At 51.4% G+C, this 18,233-nt stretch overlaps 5 long non-coding RNA genes across 7 annotated transcripts; all 5 read right to left on the bottom strand.

The window, feature by feature from the left end:
- Positions 1-878: 878 nt before the first annotated feature.
- On the bottom strand, positions 879-3,105 carry LOC136299169 (uncharacterized). Its single transcript, XR_010723457.1, has 4 exons — positions 2,948-3,105; positions 2,662-2,813; positions 1,955-2,090; positions 879-1,146 (listed from the first exon to the last, which is right to left on the bottom strand). It is a non-coding gene; the product is annotated as an uncharacterized lncRNA (long non-coding RNA).
- A 2,020-nt stretch (positions 3,106-5,125) lies between these two features.
- Positions 5,126-8,890, bottom strand: LOC136299167 (uncharacterized). The gene is made up of 4 exons (XR_010723455.1): positions 8,390-8,890; positions 7,002-7,224; positions 6,775-6,840; positions 5,126-5,709 (listed from the first exon to the last, which is right to left on the bottom strand). It is a non-coding gene; the product is annotated as an uncharacterized lncRNA (long non-coding RNA).
- An 850-nt stretch (positions 8,891-9,740) lies between these two features.
- Positions 9,741-10,145, bottom strand: LOC136299170 (uncharacterized). Its single transcript, XR_010723458.1, has 3 exons — positions 10,086-10,145; positions 9,966-10,007; positions 9,741-9,875 (listed from the first exon to the last, which is right to left on the bottom strand). It is a non-coding gene; the product is annotated as an uncharacterized lncRNA (long non-coding RNA).
- Positions 10,146-10,866: 721 nt separating this feature from the next.
- On the bottom strand, positions 10,867-12,919 carry LOC136299168 (uncharacterized). Its single transcript, XR_010723456.1, has 5 exons — positions 11,779-12,919; positions 11,659-11,700; positions 11,429-11,568; positions 11,258-11,320; positions 10,867-11,164 (listed from the first exon to the last, which is right to left on the bottom strand). It is a non-coding gene; the product is annotated as an uncharacterized lncRNA (long non-coding RNA).
- Positions 12,920-12,931: 12 nt separating this feature from the next.
- LOC136299166 (uncharacterized) lies at positions 12,932-18,208 on the bottom strand. 3 transcript variants are annotated; one of them, XR_010723453.1, is made up of 8 exons: positions 17,352-18,208; positions 15,806-16,163; positions 15,504-15,668; positions 15,024-15,086; positions 14,904-14,945; positions 14,720-14,781; positions 14,563-14,639; positions 12,932-14,402 (listed from the first exon to the last, which is right to left on the bottom strand). It is a non-coding gene; the product is annotated as an uncharacterized lncRNA (long non-coding RNA). The 3 variants fall into 3 exon arrangements; XR_010723452.1 differs by having other exon boundaries at positions 15,806-18,208; XR_010723454.1 differs by lacking the exons at positions 15,504-15,668; positions 15,806-16,163.
- Between the last annotated feature and the right edge of the window lie 25 nt (positions 18,209-18,233).

Raw genomic sequence — 18,233 nt, 5'->3', positions numbered from 1 at the left:
CCCAGGGCACCCCCAGGGACACCGAGGGGACAGCCAGGGCACCCCAGGGACACCTAGGGGACAGGGAAGGCAACCCCAGCGACCCCCAGGGACAGCCAGGGCACCCCAGGGACGCCTTGGGGACAGCAAGGCACCCCAAGGACACCTAGGGGACAGCCAGGGCCCCCCAGGGACACCTAGGAAGACAGCCAGGGCCCCCCCAGGGACAGACAAGGTACCCCTAGGGGACAGTCAGGGCACCCCCAGGGACACCTAAGAGACAGCCAGGGCATCCCAGGGACAGTCAGGTCCCCCCAAGGGACACCTAGTGGACAGCCCGTGGACCCCAAGGGACACCTAGGGGACAGCCAGGGCATCCCAGGGACAGTCAGGTCCCCCCAAGGGACACCTAGTGGACAGCCCGTGGACCCCAAGGGACACCTAGGGGACAGCCAGGGCACTCCAGGGACACCTAGGGGACAGCCAGGGCAACCCCAGGGACAGCCGGAGCACCCCAGGGACACCTAGGGGACAGCCGGGGCACCCAGAGCTCCAAGTGCTCTCCAAGGCAGGCTCAAAACCCTTACCAACGATTGGCTTTAATAAAGCAACTCACACAAAGTCACCAGCACCACACGGTTGGTCTGTAACGGCTGCAACAAAATATGCCCTCCTGGAAGCAGTTCAGCACTTACTGATCACTTCTTTGTTTTGGCACTTCCCAGCCAGGGCCTGCGGGGCCTCCTGCAGATGCAGGTCTTCGCTGACAAGGCTCCACTTGTGCAGCAGCAGCAGGATTAGGGGCAGGAGCAGGAGCAGCTCCCTGAAATTTTAGAAAATATTAGAAAAATACAGGCAAAAATCTCACCTCTGTCCTCCTCTAAGAACATCCCTAGGACATCATCCCAGTTTTTCCCAGCTAGGAGCTGCAAGGAATTCAGGCAGGGGAATTGACATCAGGGAACAGCTTTGTAAAGTCAAAGGCAGAAAGAGAAGATCCACCAGCAAAGGGCAGGAAAGGGGAAAGGTTTCTGAAAACATTTCTGCAGTCTAATTAATAATTATTTCTGCTTCCCCAGCGAGAAGAACACAAACTCACAGCCATTCAGGCCTGACAGTCCCCTGCAGCCAGAGCTCAGCACACATCCACAGAAGCAAGTCCAGCACCTGAAAGAAAAAAAAAAAAAACAACAAAAAAACACAATCAAACCAGAAGGAAAAGGTGATTTCTTTGGCTTCAAAGTTATTTCAAGTTCTTAAAGCCCAACACAGCTGATAGGAGAAACAGAGTCAGGGCTCCTGGCAGACAGAGGGTGTTTTCCCCCCCAGGGGACTGCAGAGGAATTGTCTGGGACTTGGACTGTCCCTCGGGGTGACACCAGTTGCTGTGACTTTTATCATTCCATATGTTTGACTCCCAAAACTTCCCAGCCCAGGGGCTTGAGCTGACAGGGCAGCACAAAGATTGTTCTCTGTGTGGTGCCCAGATTTGGGGTTCACTGTCACCTTTGCTAGTTTAGACGAATTATACCCACGGCCCCGAATTCCCTGCTCAGTTCCTGCTGCAATAACCTCACAGTGCCTCACAGAGCATGGATATTCCCACGCAGAGCTGCTGCTTGAATGCCAGATGTGTCAGGAACTAGCAGAGCTTCCAAGGAAGCTCAGCAGGATGGGGACAGGATAGGTTTCTATTCCATAGATTTGGTTAATTCTAACCCTCATCCCCTGGGGGTCACCTGTCAGATTTCCCTGGAATTCAGCCACCCCCTGAGCTCGGGCTCCAGGTGATGTTTCAGAGCAGGAGAAGGCACTGGCCGGCCTGTGCTGAGGCAGCCCCTGTGCCCTCGGGAGGACACAGCTCCCTGCAGGAGCTCAGCTCCTTTCCGAGCCCCAGCAGTGGCCTCTGCAAGTGCCTTTCCCTCAGGCAAGGGATGCCCATCCCTGCCTTCAGCACACCTCCAGTGGGACCCACCTGCAAAAGCTTTCCATCACTTCTGCACTCCGGCTGGCTCCCTGGAAAAGTCCAGACTTCATCCAAACGAAACTCCATCCCACTCAAACCTTTGATTTTGAGGCATCTCCGAGGGCCGTTGCTCTGGATTTAATTTCTGTGAGGGAGGAGCACCTTGGCTTTAATGCTGCCGATGGGTGATGTCCTCAGGCTGAAAGGGAGGGGATTTGGGGTGGCCAGGACATCCCTGGCAACTGTGTGGGAGCTCCGGGAGGTGGGAATTGCTGTCTGAGCCCCTCTGCAGACAGCCCGAGCCGCCGTTCCCGGGCAATGCCAGCTGTTCCCTGGGGAGCTCTTGGGCTGTGGGTGCCTCTGTCCGGGCTGCAGCATCTCCCCGTGCCCGGTGGGAGCAGCCCCTGGCCGAGGAGCCGCGGCAGCCCCGGGGCCGTGTCCGTGCCAGCCCCGAGCCCGGCCCCGGGCCCTGCGTTTGGCCGCCGCTGCCACGGGCGGGGCCCCGCAGGCACAGCTCCTCCCCTGCACATCATCCCAGGGCTGCTGGCCCCGCTGGGGCTGCCGGCCTCCTTCCTCCCTGCGCCTCCGGGCACCCGGGACACCTGCAGGAAACCCCGAGGGACACTGCAGGCGGCACGGGGGGGCACCGAGGCCTCCGGCCAGAAAAGCAGCCCCGGCCTCAGCAGCTGCCATCAGTTTGGCCCGGCAACACTCACCTGCAGGAAACGCCCCTGTGCGGGTGGGACCGGCCCTGCCTCTCTGCAGAACTTTGGCCGTGGAAGAAGGGAAGCCTCAGGACTTGTCCTGCTCTTTTCCGCCCAGAAAGAGACTTTGTGTAAGTACTTTTACGGCAGCTGTTGAGTAAATCCTGGAAAGGACAGGAAATCAGCGTCACTGGAAGAGCTTTGTGCTGTCGTGACCTGCCAGCCAGTTCTGCCCTCGAGCCATTCCAGGGGCTGGTGTGTGAAGCAGCTTTGGCAGAGAAGGCGGCACTGCACTTACCTTAGTGGGGCCAAGCGTTGCCATCCTATGGAGGTCCATCCCCATAATGCAGAGATTGGTTCAGCTGCTTGGAGCAGAGTCCGGGTAATGCCAAGGTGCTGAGTTCGATTCTCAAACGGTCCGTCTGCTTGAGAGTCAGATTTTAGGATCCCTCTCAGGCTCAGTATATCCTGTGACCTGGAAATAAGAGGAAAATTCTCGGCTGAGTTTTAATAAAACAGCTTTTGCCATTGCAGGGTGTGAGCTGCACTCGGTGATTTTCGGCCGCGATGAGCCCCACGAGCATTCCGCCCTTCCTTGCCGCCATCTTGGTTGCGTCTGAGGCCACTTCCGGTCCCTCCGGCATCTTTTTTGCGGCACCGCTAAGGCCCCCGGCAGGTGTTTACACAGACGCCTGACTAAATCCACGAATCCGAACGAAAGCGCGTCGCGACTGAGCACACGGCCCGTGTCGGCACACCTGGAAATGCGGCGGAAAATTGCCCCCGGGCAGCGCCGTAGTCGGGGTTTTGTGCAGGCGTCTGGGTAAACGCCTATAGGGTCCTTATTTTTTCCCGCCCTTTTGGCCGCCCTTTTTGGAAGGTCAGCCGCCTCGCGCCTCGGCGCCATTTTTTGAGGGGTGTCGCGTGACTTCCGCTTTCCCTTGCCGCCATCTTGGTTGCTCCTGGGGCCACTTCCGTCCCGGCCGCCATGTTCTTTGCGGCTTGGCATAGGCCTCTGCCAGGTGTTTACACAGACGCCTGACTAAATCGACGAATCCGAACCCGGACGCGGCGCGGCTGAGCACACGGCCCGTGTCCCCACACCTGGAAATGCCGCGGAAAATTGCCCCCGGGCGGCGCCGTAGTCGGGGTTTTGTGAAGGCAGCTTGCTGAACGCCTATAGGGTCCTTATTTTTTCCCGCCCTTTTGGCCGCCCTTTTAAGAAGGTCAGGCGCCTCGCGTCTCGCCGCCATCTTGGTAGTGGAACCCACTAAGATGCCCCCTCGGCTGCTCGCACAAGCGCCTGACTCAATGGACTGCCGCCCGCGGCGCCGCTGCGCCCCCATCCTGTGTCCGCACACCCGCAAACGCCGCGGAAAATCGCGCCCGGACGGCTCCGGGGTCCGGGTGGCGCGCGCAGGCAGCCGGCTGCCACGCGCCCGGGCTCCTTGCCTTTTTCCCTCCCTTTCGGCCCCGAGCTGCGGGCGAGCGGCAGCGCCGCCCCCGAGCTCACAATGCGGGGCTGCCACGCGCGTCGGGGACGGGCGGGGGGGACAGCTGCACTACCGCTCTTTGCCCACAGGGTGGCAGCATTGCCGCACAGATCAGGCGGGACGGGCGGAGGGGACAGCTGCACTACCGCTCTCTGCCCACAGGGTGGCAGCACTGCCGCACGGCTCCGGCGGGACGGTCATGGGGGACAGCTGCACTACCGCTCTTTGCCCACAGGGTGGCAGCATTGCCGCACAGATCAGGCGGGACGGGCGGGAGGGACAGCTGCACTACCGCTCTTTGCCCACACGATGGCAGCATTGCCGCACAGATCAGGCGGGACGGGCGGGAGGGACAGCTGCACTACCGCTGTTTGCCCACACGGTGGCAGCATTGCCGCACAGATCGGGCGGGACGGGCGGGAGGGACAGCTGCACTACCGCTCTCTGCCCACAGGGTGGCAGCATTGCCGCACAGATCAGGCGGGACGGGCGGGAGGGACAGCTGCACTACCGCTCTCTGCCCACAGGGTGGCAGCACTGCCGCGTGCGGCGCGGAGCGGAGCCATAAACGAACGTGCCCAGAAATGCCCTTCCGAACAGCCTCCGGAATAAATGGCCCAAAAGACCCCCGAGCACACCTGCGAGAACCCTGCCAGCAACCAGACCGAAACAAAAAAGCCTTTCGTTCAGGCTCTATTTCAATATTTTTTATCTTTGTGATTCTGATATTTACATTAATCATTACAATTCAGCTTTTATATTATGTACATTATACATCATGTATTATGTTTATTATACTATTATATTTATTATATATATTAAGTATAGAAAGTTATATATAAAATAATTTATTATTTATTATGTAATGTTATAAATAATAATACATTTCATTGAAATATCATGATTATGTACATTATAGATGTTTATATTATGTATATTATATATATTTATAAAACGTGTAGTATGTAATAATATATTGTGTATTTATTATTTATATTATTTTTCATATCCTATACTTTTTGTTATTTTTCTTTTTCATTATTTTTTAATTCGTTTGTTTATATTTTAAACGATATTTTACACTAGATGAATTCATTAACCTAACACATCAGAAACACAATTAATTTGAATTAAATGAGCCTGGTTTTCTAAGGGGTAAAGTTTTAATCTTTATTCAAATTATATGGGCATGTTTTCTCTTTCTCTATGGTTTTTTTTTGGTGGGTTGCGGGGGAGTTTAGTTTGTGGGTTTTCTTTTTTTGTTCGCTTTGTTTTGGAGTTCTTTGCTAATAAACAAGCAGGGTCGGAGAGTTCAAAATAAAACGTCTACTTTGTTTTTATTGCTCCCTCTGAAATGCGCCTCGACAGCCTGGACAGCAGGCTGCTGCTGGTAACACTGTGCACGGGTAGGAGGAGACCTGGTCGGGGCTGGGAAGGAAAAAACGGCACCACGGTGGTCACAGCTTTCTCCCTTCAGGAGTTTTATGGAGCAGAAAATACAGAGCTTTTGCCCACTGCGCTCTCTATGACATCCCGACGTCCAGCGGGCACGGAGGTCATTTCTCATCTTTCTTGCCAACAGCCAAACCCCCAGGCGCCCGGGGGAAGAAAGAGTATGGGGAAAAAAAAAAGGAACAAAGAAAACATGAAAAAATAAACCAAAACTATAGAAAATAATAAATAAAATTAAAATACCAAAAGAAAAAAATTTCAAAGTAACAAAAAAGTGGAAAAAAAATTTAAACAAAAAATTAAAATAAAAAACTAAAAGTAGTTTTAACAAGTAAATAAATAGCTAAAGAAAAAAATATAAAAATTAAAAAACAGAAGAAAAAGTCTTTGAAAAACCACAAAACGCAACATGAGAAACCACAACAAAAGAGCATAAAAATACAAAAATAACAAGAAATAAAATACAAAATTAAATAAATGCAGCTTTCACCTCCTGCCACTGCCTAAAAAAGCACCATGGCTTTCCTCAATTATGCAGCAATAAGGGAAACAAACCCAGTGCCCCCCAGAACAGAAGGTTTTCTAGACAATTCCCACTTTTGCTTGGAAACAAATTCTATTTTAGTGGGAAGCTCATTTTGGACAAACACCCAAATGTGCCAAGGTAGGAAAGAACCAGCCCCCTGTGTCCAAGGAACAGCAGCTAGGCCTGGATTCAGGTTTTAATGGCATTTATGTAATTAAAAATGCAGTAAATTGAACTTTACAAAGAGATGAATCATGGCAAATAAATACTTCAACGTTTTCTTGGGAATTCACAGAATTTTGTGGAGATGGTGCTGGACAATTCCTGATTTACCAACATTAATTGGGTAAATTTCCTTGGAAATGTGCTCTACAAGGTGCAAAAATTCCAATTAGGATGGAAAATTGGAATAAATAAATATTCCCTTACTAAAATCAGAGAGAAAATCAGAGTTATTCCTTCAAATAAAAGGAAGGAATAACATCCAAATCCAAGCCTGCCTGGAAAACAAGCTCAGGAATTTCTAACATTGAAAACTTTTGCAAGAGTCATGAAGTTGGTGAAAGTTCATGGAATGATGATTTAAAATCTGCTTCCTCTGCTCTAATTTAAAGGGAAGTGGGAATTCAACAGGTCCAGTTACTCCTATCCAACCTTGGACTGGGATAAGGCCTTCCAGTGGCTTCACTTCCTACTGGCTCTCTCCTTTTTGCCCACAACCTGGAAGAGGAAAAGCAACAGGAATAAAGTCTCAAACAGGATGGCCTTGGTCCAGGCAGACTGAAATGCAGCTCCCAGGGAGGGAGGCCAGGCTGCGCCTCGGGGAGCTCCGGGAATCTGGGATTGCCCGTGGGATTAAAGGGCTGGAAAAGCACACCCACCTGCCAGGTTCAGTGCTGGGACCGAGCAAGGCCGGGGCTCGGGGGCAGCAGTCAGAGCTGGGACTGCAGGAGAACACCCCAAACCCGGGTTAAACATCCGGCACGACACGCAGCACGCTCCGGGAGAAACTCGGGTGGGAGAAGCCCCAGGATGCTCCACGTTCCTTGCCCTTGGCAGCTGTGCCAGGGCCTCCATCAGAATGCTGACCTCACCGTGCAGCTCCTACAAAATAGGAGAACTTATGGGAATCGCCCAGCAATCCATGGACTTCCAGTTATTAAGAACCACAGCTGCAGCGAAAGGTGCCCAAACTCTACTGCAAACCAGCAGGGCTGAGGAGACGCAGGGATTTATTCCTGAGGGGACACAAGGATCCCTCAGCCAGCCAGGATTTCTCCCAGGCTCTTCCCACTGCTCTCTGAGGACACAAACAGCAGTTTTTCCCTGGAGTTCCCCTTTCCAACAATGCCAAGACTCATGTTCTCCTCCAACCCCAGGTTCAGGAAGGAAAGTAGGAATATTATCACTGCACAGACTGTCCAGGAGGGTGTGACTGAGGCAGCAGCACCAGCTCCCACTCCACTGCTGCTCTGGATTCCTGAGCAGCTCCTTTCCATCCTGCCCTTCCCAGCACCATTCCCTGGGTGCCATGTCCACAGACACCTTCTCCATGCAGCTTAAAACCCACAGACACCAACAGAAAGGAGATCAAAAATCAATTCACATGCTGCTAGTCAGAGAGAATGGGAGAGGCCGAAAAATCTGCATTTATTTTAGAACACTAGAGCAATTTCTTCATGACCCTGACTATCAGTGATGGGCAGATAAACACCTTCTTTAACTTACTACCTGCAAAAACATCAAGTTTCAAGTTTAGTAAAGATAAAATTTTGCTGCAAAAATAAAAGAGGTGGGATGTTGGTGTTAGTGCTTTAACCTTCGGACATTAGCGGGTATTTGTAAAACAAATTCATTATTGAAGCAGCTAACTTGAAAATAAGGGGGTTTTACAATAAAGTTGACCAAAAAAGAGTCTCAAAATTAAGATATAGGTTGCACAAATATTTAAGAAAAAAAAAGTTGTCTTTCGTGCATATAACCTGCCAGCCTCTCATGTCTTCAGTCCTTACCATTTATTTTTACCAAGGTGATGACTAAAACCTTGTCAAAAGCTCAAAAAAAAAAACAATCCAGGACAAGGCAGGTGTTTTCCCAAGTACCCCCAGTGTGGAGCTGTGTCAGCCACAAGTGTTTGCTCCCTCAGCCCAGCCCGGAGCAGGCTCCAGCTGCTGCCCAGGGGGGTTACCAAGGGACTCACCTGTTTCAAGCTGTAAATGCAGGTGGCCTGCACTGGAGTGCCAAAAAATGTGAAATATGTGACTCTCACCTTGAATAGCGATCAATCTTCTCAGGGGAGCCCCTCACCCAGGATGGGGGGCTCTGCCACGGATTTCATCCCTCTGCATCTGAAAGAAAGTTGGGACAAAAGTCAGAGTGCTGCAGGATACCTTGACAGCTCCACACATCTTGTGGCAATCTAGGAATACCCTCTACAGTCTAACTACACCCCACATCACAAATTTCAAGCCCCCAGCACTATTATCCTATTACCCCCACACCCAGACTGAGCATCAAGGCAGAGCAGCTCCAGGCCAAACACACACCAACACCCGTGACACAGCACAGGACAAACGAGGGGACACAACAGGGACAGAAAACTCTGGCAAGAAGAATGACCCTGAGGGTCCAGAGAACTCGGAATGAGATGACCGAGGTAAGATGGAAGGTGAGCTGGCCAGGCTCAGAGAACCCTGCAGGAACAAGATGCCATCGGGATGACTTATCCCAAGAAATGCAGAGATGGATGCCCGAGAATCCTACGGTCAGAATCCTCGACCTGTCTTTGCATTCTCACAAGACCTAACCCGCCGAATGGATCAGGGCGGTGCACGGCTGTCAGTACAGCTCAGAACAAGACCTGAAAAGGCATCGGACTGGATGCTTGTGAAGAGAGATGGATTCTGATGAGTGTCCGAGCAGCTGAGACAAAGGCACCTGGCTGAGGAGCACAGAGATCAGAAATGCTAAGACTGATGCCAGGGGTTTGGACAGGCCCCTCAAAGGACAAAAGGAAAAGACAAGACACCAAACAGACAGAGTGCACAACAGACAAGTGACACAACACACACCAGGACTGCTCTGCCCGGCACACCTCGGCACTCTGATCCAGAATGAGACTTTCTGTAGCCTAAGCGGTCACTTCTTGGACATCCCTGTCACCAAAAATGACTCAAAAAATCCCTCCCGGTGGCCCCTGATCCCACACCCCGCTTTCAAGCCCTCCCTGGCTCCGAGCCCTCCACTTATCTCTCGGACGTCTAGGGAGGTGAATCCACGCTGGGTGCCAAAGAAGGCCGCCTCTCCCTCAGGGAAATTCCTGCTGTTCCTGGGCTGTTGTCTCCTACACAGCTACAATAAAGAAAACCAAACATCAAAGCATAATCTTGGCAGCCCATCACCCAAAACCCGACAATTCTGCTACTCACTGTCTCCTAAGCTTGCCTGTGTCCTCGGCCCCGTGCTTCAGCTGCGCTCAGAGGCCAACGCCGGCGTCGCAGGGTCTGCCTGGGTAAAGAGCAGACAAGGTGACGTGGCAGCGCTGGAACTTGAGGGGACCATCCCTCCTTCTCCTCCCTGACTCACCTCAACTCCTCGCCCGTTATCCAAGCCTACCTGGATGGGGCCTTCACAAGGAGAAGATCAAGGCTCCATCACAGACTCCTGGAATGCTCCCGGAGGGCTCACGGGTGAGGTGACCCGGGTCTGTCGTCCGGTTGGTGAGAGGGGAGCTCGGCCTCCTGCGAGTGGACTCCCTAAAACACACAATAACGGAGGCTTAGAGTTGCACCAGCGAGTGAGGCTTGAACAATAGCAACTGCTTCTGTCCACCCATCACTGCTCACCTCGCCCACGTCAGCTTGACTGCTGAGATCCAGCTTTACCACCTAAAAATAAAGACAAAGAACAGAGATGTAACACAGCCATCATTTACACCTCCCCTGCAAATCAAAACAGTGACTGACCTTCTCAGGGGAGCCCCTCACCCAGACTGGGGGGCTCTGCCACAGATTTCATCTCTCTGCATCTGAAAGAAAGTTCGGACAAAAGTCAGAGTGCTGCAGGATACCTTGACAGCTCCACACATCTTGTGGCAATCTAGGAATACCCTCTACAGTCTACCTACACCCCACATCCCCACATCACAAAATGCAAGTCCCCGGGACTCATCCTATTACTTCTACACCCAGACTGAGCAGCAAGGCAGAGCAGCTCCGGGCCAAACACACACCAACACCCGTGACACAGCACAGGACAAACGAGGGGACACAACAGGGACAGAAAACTCTGGGCAAGAAGAATGACCCTGAGGGTCCAGAGAACTCGGAATGAGATGACTGAGGTAAGATGGATGGTGAGCTGGCCAGGCTCAGAGAACCCTGCAGGAACAAGATGCCATCGGGATGACTTATCCCAAGAAATGCAGAGATGGATGCCCGAGAATCCTACGGTCAGAATCCTCGACCTGTCTTTGCATTCTCACAAAATCTAACCCGCCGGAATGGATCAGGGCGGTGCACGGCTGTCAGTACAGCTCAGAACAAGACCTGAAAAGGCATCGGACTGGATGCTTGTGAAGAGAGATGGATTCTGATGAGTGTCCGAGCAGCTGAGACAAAGGCACCTGGCTGAGGAGCACAGAGATCAGAAATGCTAAGACTGATGCCAGGGGTTTTGATAGGCCCCTCAAAGGACAAAAGGAAAAGACAAGACACCAAACAGACAGAGTGCACAACAGACAAGTGACACAACACACACCAGGACTGCTCTGCCCGGCACACCTCGGCACTCTGATCCAGAATGAGACTTTCCCTTCATGTAGCCTAAGGGGTCACATCTTGGACATCCCTGTCACCAAAAATGACTCAAAAAATCCCTCCCGGTGGCCCCTGATCCCACACCCCGCTTTCAAGCCCTCCCTGGCTCCGAGCCCTCCACTTATCTCTCGGACGGCTAGGGAGGTGAATCCACACTGGGTGGCAAAGAAGGCCGCCTCTCCCTCAGGGAAATTCCTGCTGTTGCTGGGCTGTTGTCTCCTACACTGCTACAATAAAGAAAACCAAACATCAAAGCATAATCTTGGCAGCCCATCAGCCAGAAACCAGCAATTCTGCTACTCACTGTCTCCTAAGATTACCTGTGTCCTCGGCCCCGTGCTTCAGCTGCGCTCAGAGGCCAACGCCGGCGTCGCAGGGTCTGCCTGGGTAAAGAGCAGACAAGGTGACGTGGCAGTGCTGGAACTTGAGGGGACCATCCCTCCTTCTCCTCCCTGACTCACCTCAACTCCTCGCCCGTTATCCAAGCCTACCTGGATGGGGCCTTCACAAGGAGAAGATCAAGGCTCCATCACAGACTCCTGGAATGCTCCCGGAGGGCTCACGGGTGAGGTGACCCGGGTCTGTCGTCCGGTTGGTGAGAGGGGAGCTCGGCCTCCTGCGAGTGGACTCCCTAAAACACACAATAACGGAGGCTTAGAGTTGCACCAGCGAGTGAGGCTTGAACAATAGCAACTGCTTCTGTCCACCCATCGCTGCTCACCTCGCCCACGTCAGCTTGACTGCTGAGATCCAGCTTTACCACCTAAAAATAAAGACAAAGAACAGAGATGTAACACAGCCATCATTTACACCTCCCCTGCAAATCAAAACAGTGACTGACCTTCTCAGGGGAGCCCCTCACCCAGGATGGGGGGCTCTGCCACAGATTTCATCTCTCTGCATCTGAAAGAAAGTTTGGACAAAAGTCAGAGTGCTGCAGGATACCTTGAGAGCTCCACACATCTTGTGGCAATCTAGGAATACCCTCTACAGTCTAACTACACCCCACATCCCCACATCACAAAATGCAAGTCCCCGGGACTCATCCTATTACTTCTACACCCAGACTGAGCAGCAAGGCAGAGCAGCTCCGGGCCAAACACACACCAACACCCGTGACACAGCACAGGACAAACGAGGGGACACAACAGGGACAGAAAACTCTGGGCAAGAAGAATGACCCTGAGGGTCCAGAGAACTCGGAATGAGATGACCGAGGTAAGATGGAAGGTGAGCTGGTCAGGCTCAGAGAACCCTGCAGGAACAAGATGCCATCGGGACGACTTATCCTAAGAAATGCAGAGATGGATGCCCGAGAATCCTACAGTCAGAATCCTCGACCTGTCTTTGCATTCTCACAAGACCTAACCCGCCGGAATGGATCAGGGCGGTGCACGGCTGTCAGTACAGCTCAGAACAAGACCTGAAAAGGCATCGGACTGGATGCTTGTGTAGAGAGATGGATTCTGATGAGTGCCCGAGCAGCTGAGACAAAGGCACCTGGCTGAGGAGCACAGAGATCAGAAATGCTAAGACTGATGCCAGAGGTTTTGACAGGCCCCTGAAAGGACTAAAGGAAAAGACAAGACACCCAAAAGACACAGAGTGCACAACAGACACAACACACCCTGGGACTGCTCTGCCCTGCACACCTCAGCACTGTGATCCAGAATGAGACTTTCCCTTGATGTAGCCTAAGGGGTCACATCTGGGACATCCCCATCTCCAAACCCGACTCAAAAAATCCTTCCCGCTGACCCCTGCCCTGGCACCCCGCTTTCATCCCCTCCCTAGTTCCGAACCCTCCACTTATCTCTCAGATGTCTGGGGAGGTGAATCCACGCTGGGTCCCAAAGAAGGCCGCCTATGCCTCTGGGAAATTCCTCCTGTCACTGGGCTGCTGTCTCATAGTCAGCTACAATACAGAAAACCAAATATCAAAGCATAATCTTAGCTGCACATCAGCCAAAAACCAGCAGCTCTGCTACTCACCGTCTCTTAAGCAGGACCGGGTCCTCGGGCCCCGTGTGTGCTTCAGCTGAGCTCGGAGGCTGACGCTCGCAGCGCCAAAGCCTTAGAGGCATTACTGGCACTGAGCCCACCCACCGTGGCCTCCATTAGGGCTGTGAGCATCCCCGGTTAGAGCAGGACAGGAACGCAGGGTGGACATCCCCGGTGAACCTCAACCCTGTGGACTCTGCCCCACCACTGTCACTTCCTGCCTGGCCCTAGCTTAGGGTTACTGCCTGCACCTCTCAGGACTTCTGGCATTGCCTTGCATTAGGATTGCTGCCTGCAGCTGCTCTCAGGGAAACAGTGTTGGCAGCAGCGCTGTGAGGGCCGGGATGCCTGTACTCTGACTTGTATCCTAGGCTGTACCCCTGATTTTCACTGTGTGTTCTCTAGTCCTTCAGTCCTTTACCTCAGCCTCTGTGTGCATCACTGTAACCTCCCCCCTTCTGAACCCTGCTTCTTTTGAGCCCTAGACCTTGCAGCCGGGGACGCTCTGCACCGTTAGGGTCCCAAGAGCTGTCCCGCACGCAGGACAGGTACATCCACAGTTGTTCCCTGCCTACCCTAAGAAACGTGGCCCTGAGACAGGGCAGAGGCTGACAGAGCCGAACTCTTTGCGGTGGCAAAAGGCACGAAGCCTTACCAACCGCCGCCTCGAGAGGGAAATCAGGAGCACTTCCACCGGCTGCGGAGAGACAGGGAATCCCAGGGTGGGTGGGGCGGGAAACCCCCGTTATCCCCAGCCCTGCTGGATCCTGCTCCCCACTATCGCTTCCTGTTTGGCCCTAGCCTGACAGTGTCTGCACAGGTCAGAGCTTCTGGTGTGTTCCTGCATTAGGATTGCTGCCTGCACCTGCTCTCAGGGAAAGTGTGCTGGTAGCAGTGCTGTGAGGGCCAGTACACCTGTACTCTGACTTGTATCCTCGCCTGTTCCCCTGAGTTTCACTGTGTCCTTTACCTCTCAAGCCCTCCTTCAGCCTCCGTGCGTCACTGTAAACTCCCCCTGCTGAACCCTACTAACCCTACACCTTGCAACTGGCATTGCTCCTATCAGGACGTTCCTGGGCCAGAAATCCCCTGCTGCACCCTAACCCTGTGGACTCTAAAAGAAGGCCAACAATGTGAAGCTCCCTAGAACATGGAGATGGGTTAGAACTGCCCTGCCCAGCGAAGGCTCCGGTGATGCTGAGGAGAAATCCTCTCCCTTTAATCCTGAGGGGAGCACTCCACTAGGGCCCTCTCCTCTAAGATAACTTGAAATCACCTCCCGGGAATGAAAAGGTTTTTCCCCTTTTCCGAACCGCCGGCCCTAACACTTAGCTTTAGGAACACGAGCTGAAAATCCATCCGTGACAGAAATGAACGCGTCAGCACCATGGATGTTGAGACGTTCTCTACGTCCGCTTCAGGGCTACCGTATCCAGACTTTGCCTCCGCATCCCCTCACACTACCTAGGACCACAAAACAGAAAATGTGACTATCCCCCTCCAGAAGAGTAATCCACAGGGCTCCTCTGCACCGCTGTCCCGATTCCCCCTCAGATCTTCACTCCACTCCAGAGGCCACCCAGAGTGTACCCAGCAAAAGGAAAACACTTAGCACGTTGCTCACCTATGGGTCACCCTGCCTAAAGGCCAACTCCCTGGCTCCCTCTTTTCCTTAGCACATGCCTAGGACAGCAGCAGCACCTACAGAGAAACAAAACAAGCAAAAACTGTATGCTGAGTTACTGTGAAACATCAACCTCTCCAGTCTGATTGAAGTATACCTTAATGCTGCACCCATCTGGCCTCTGGCATCCGGGGCCAGCGTATCTGGCAAGGGGACCACCTAAAATTAAAAAAAAAAAAAAAAAAAAAAAAAAAAAAGAAAGAACAGTGAATGCTTAGAGTTGCACAAGCAAGTAAGACCTGAGCAATAGCAACTACTTCTGTCCACCAGTCGCTGCTCACCTTGCCCACATCACCTCGACTGGTGAGATCCAGCTCCGCCTCCTAAAAATAAAGACAAAGAACAGAGCTGTAACACGGCCACCATTTACACCTCCTCTGCAAACACAAACAGGGACTGACCTTCTCAGGGGAGCCCCCTCACCAGGGATGGGGTGCTCTGCCATGGATTTAATCCATCTGCATCTGAAAGAGAGGACACATGTCAAAGGGCTGCAAGGTACCTTGACAGCTCCAGACATCTTGTGGCAATCTAGAGATATCCTCTATAGGCCTACTACACCCCACATCATAAATTTCAAGCCCCGGGGCCGTTACCCTATTACCCCTACACCCAGACTGAGCAGCAAGGCAGAGCAGCTCCGGGCCAAACACACACCAACACCCGTGACACAGCACAGGACAAACGAGGGGACACAACAGGGACAGAAAACTCTGGGCAAGAAGAATGACCCTGAGGGTCCAGAGAACTCGGAATGAGATGACCGAGGTAAGATGGATGGTGAGCTGGCCAGGCTCAGAGAACCCTGCAGGAACAAGATGCCAACAGGATGACTTGTCCCAGACACAGATGCCCGAGAATCCTACATCAGAATCCTCTACCTGTCTTCGCATTCTCACAAGACCTAACCCGCCGGAATGGATCAGGGCGGTGCACGGCTGTCAATACAGCTCAGAACAAGACCTGAAAAGGCATCGGACTGGATGATTCTGAAGAGAGATGGATTCTGATGAGTGTCCAAGCACAAGGTTCAACAGCATCAGCACCTGGCCAAGGAACAAGGAGATGTTAAGAACAATGTCTGGCATTTCCAATGGGCCCCTTAAAGGGCAAAGGCAAAGCACACACCCCACGAGACACTCAGAAGACACAGAGTGCACAACGGACAAGTGACACAACATACCCTGGGACTGCTCTGCCCCGTGCACCACAGCACCGTGAGATCTTCCCTTTATGCAGCCTAAGGGGTCACATCTTGGACATCCCCATCTGCAAATCTGACTGAAAAACCCCTCCCAGTGACCCCTGCCCCAGCACTCCCCTTTCATCCCCTCTGTGGCCCCGAGCCCTCTTCGTATCTTTGGGATGTTTAGGGATGAGAGGAATCCACATCATGTGCCAAATAAGGCCACATCTGCCTCTCAGAATTCCCTGCTGTGTTTTAGTCAGGTATCATAAAGAAAACCAAACATCAATGCATGATCTCAGCAGATCTGTTGGCCAGTCAGTGAGGGGGTCTCATCACAATACCAGTGGACCACCTAAAACACACAAACAATAATGGATGTTTAGAGTTGCCCCAGAAGCGCCACTGCCCTGACCACACAAATATATGAATTCTAGAAAAGAAAACACAAAAAATAGTCCACCAAAAAAAAGCCAACTATTATTTCTCTCAGTCCAATTACAATAAAAATAACTCCTATGGCTAATCCCCTCAAAAAACCTCCAAAATATATTCCCAGAAACCCCCATCCTAAAACTAAAAGATCCATTCAACTATAAACAACAACTCCCAAATTATCCATAACTATAGAACACACACTATAGCCAAACAAGCTAAATAAATAAAACCCCTCCCACACAATAAACAACGATCTGATTATAACTATTAGGAAACCTTAAAAAACTAACTACTGCACATTACCTCAAATCCACCAAAAAACCACTACACACCATGATAAAAGCCACCACCAAATAAATAAAACCCTCCCCTATACCTCACACTACAACCAATTACATCACCATAATCCTCAGGAAACAGATCCTTGGAAAACATAACACCCCACCAAAAAAAAATTTCAACAACAAAACTCAGTTTAAAAACAACCTAATCCACATATAAACTAATATACCTAACATGAAATAAATAGACCATATCCTTCATCATATACCATCTCCAAGTAAAATAAAGCTACACAAAAAGTTATTAATAGCCACTTTAAAACCATTATACAGAAAAAAACTCAAAAAAAAAATTAAAAGCTTCATCTAACAAAACACCCAAAGTTTAACCAGCCAAGGTAGCCCTACCTGATCTGAATCCCTATACCCAATGAACAAAACCCCAATAACGCACAGCGGAAACCTATCAAAGAAAGCTATTTAATTCTGCCTCAAGTACAAACCCACACATAAAGTTATCCTCACCCAAAAACCAAATTACGTGTAATAAATAATGCCAAAAAAATCTATTAAAATATCACATATTACCAAAGAAAGTAATAGTGAATAAAAACCACATATAAGTACCCCTACCTATTAAAAATCGAGGTGAAAAGAAATCCCTCTCAGTTTAAACACAGACAGCAACGGAAGAAGAGTTTCGCCACTCAATTTGAACTCTTTTGCTTTCATAGCCCCTTTTTCTCCTGGGAGCACCAGGAAGAGACTAGCAAAGCAAAGCCGAAAAGGAGAAAAATCCCCCCTACAACTCCACACCGGCTTACCCGCCGCTGCTGTCTGGCACAAAGAAACACTCCACATCCCCCTGCTTCTGCAGGCGCTGTAAGAGGCTTTCCCTGCTACTGCAAAAAAACCCCCACACTTAGAAACTCAACATGAATTCCTCACCCTCCATAGCTCGATAGAAAACTGAACTGAGGCTCCTCTGTTAAACCGTTCCCGGCAGGAACCGCCCCCTCATCACCCTGAAAACTTACACCTGCAGCTGGTCTGTTCCCTCATTATCCTGACAGCTCACACCTTTGCCTGCTCTGTTCTCCTCTCATCGTTTTCATCTCACACCTGGGGATGCTCTGTCCCCTCACCATCCTGTGACAGCTCTCACCTTGCAGCTGCTGCCACTCCGAGTGAGGGCAGGGGCAGAGCGGAGTTGCTGCTCATCCCCGACACTTTGTCTGCACCTGACACGCTGGGGCACCGGGCTTTCCTTGCTATGGATAAGGATCCCTCTTCTCCTGCAGGTGCCCAAGGCTGAAACTGGGATTCCACCTCCAAAAGTCCATATGCCTGAGACCCATAATTCCTAAGGAAATTCCCCAGCAATCGTTACCCTTCATTTACAATTTTTTCTTTGGAATCATTACTACCTTGTCTTTCTGTGGAAGTGTTTCAAACATTCATTGAGAGATCAAGCGACTGGTTGGCTTGTTTGTGACTTAGCTGACAATCTCAGGCTATCTCCAAACACCCTGAATTACGGAGAAGGACGGAAACCGTTTATAAATACTCCCCCTCATGGAAACTTAGCCTTTTATCAGAGATCCCCGGAGCAGATTTACTTTCTTCCCAACAGCACCGCTCCGGCAGAGATCCCACTTCTCAGACACAAACCGAACACAAACCTGCCACGGGGACGTCGGGGCGGG

The sequence above is a fragment of the Chamaea fasciata genome, unplaced genomic scaffold (genome assembly GCF_029207755.1).
Source record: "Chamaea fasciata isolate MVZ Bird 193981 ecotype frontalis unplaced genomic scaffold, bChaFas1.0.hap1 SCAF_19, whole genome shotgun sequence".
Classification (NCBI taxonomy): Eukaryota; Metazoa; Chordata; class Aves; order Passeriformes; family Sylviidae; genus Chamaea; species Chamaea fasciata.
This window is presented reverse-complemented; position numbering and strand designations above follow the sequence as displayed.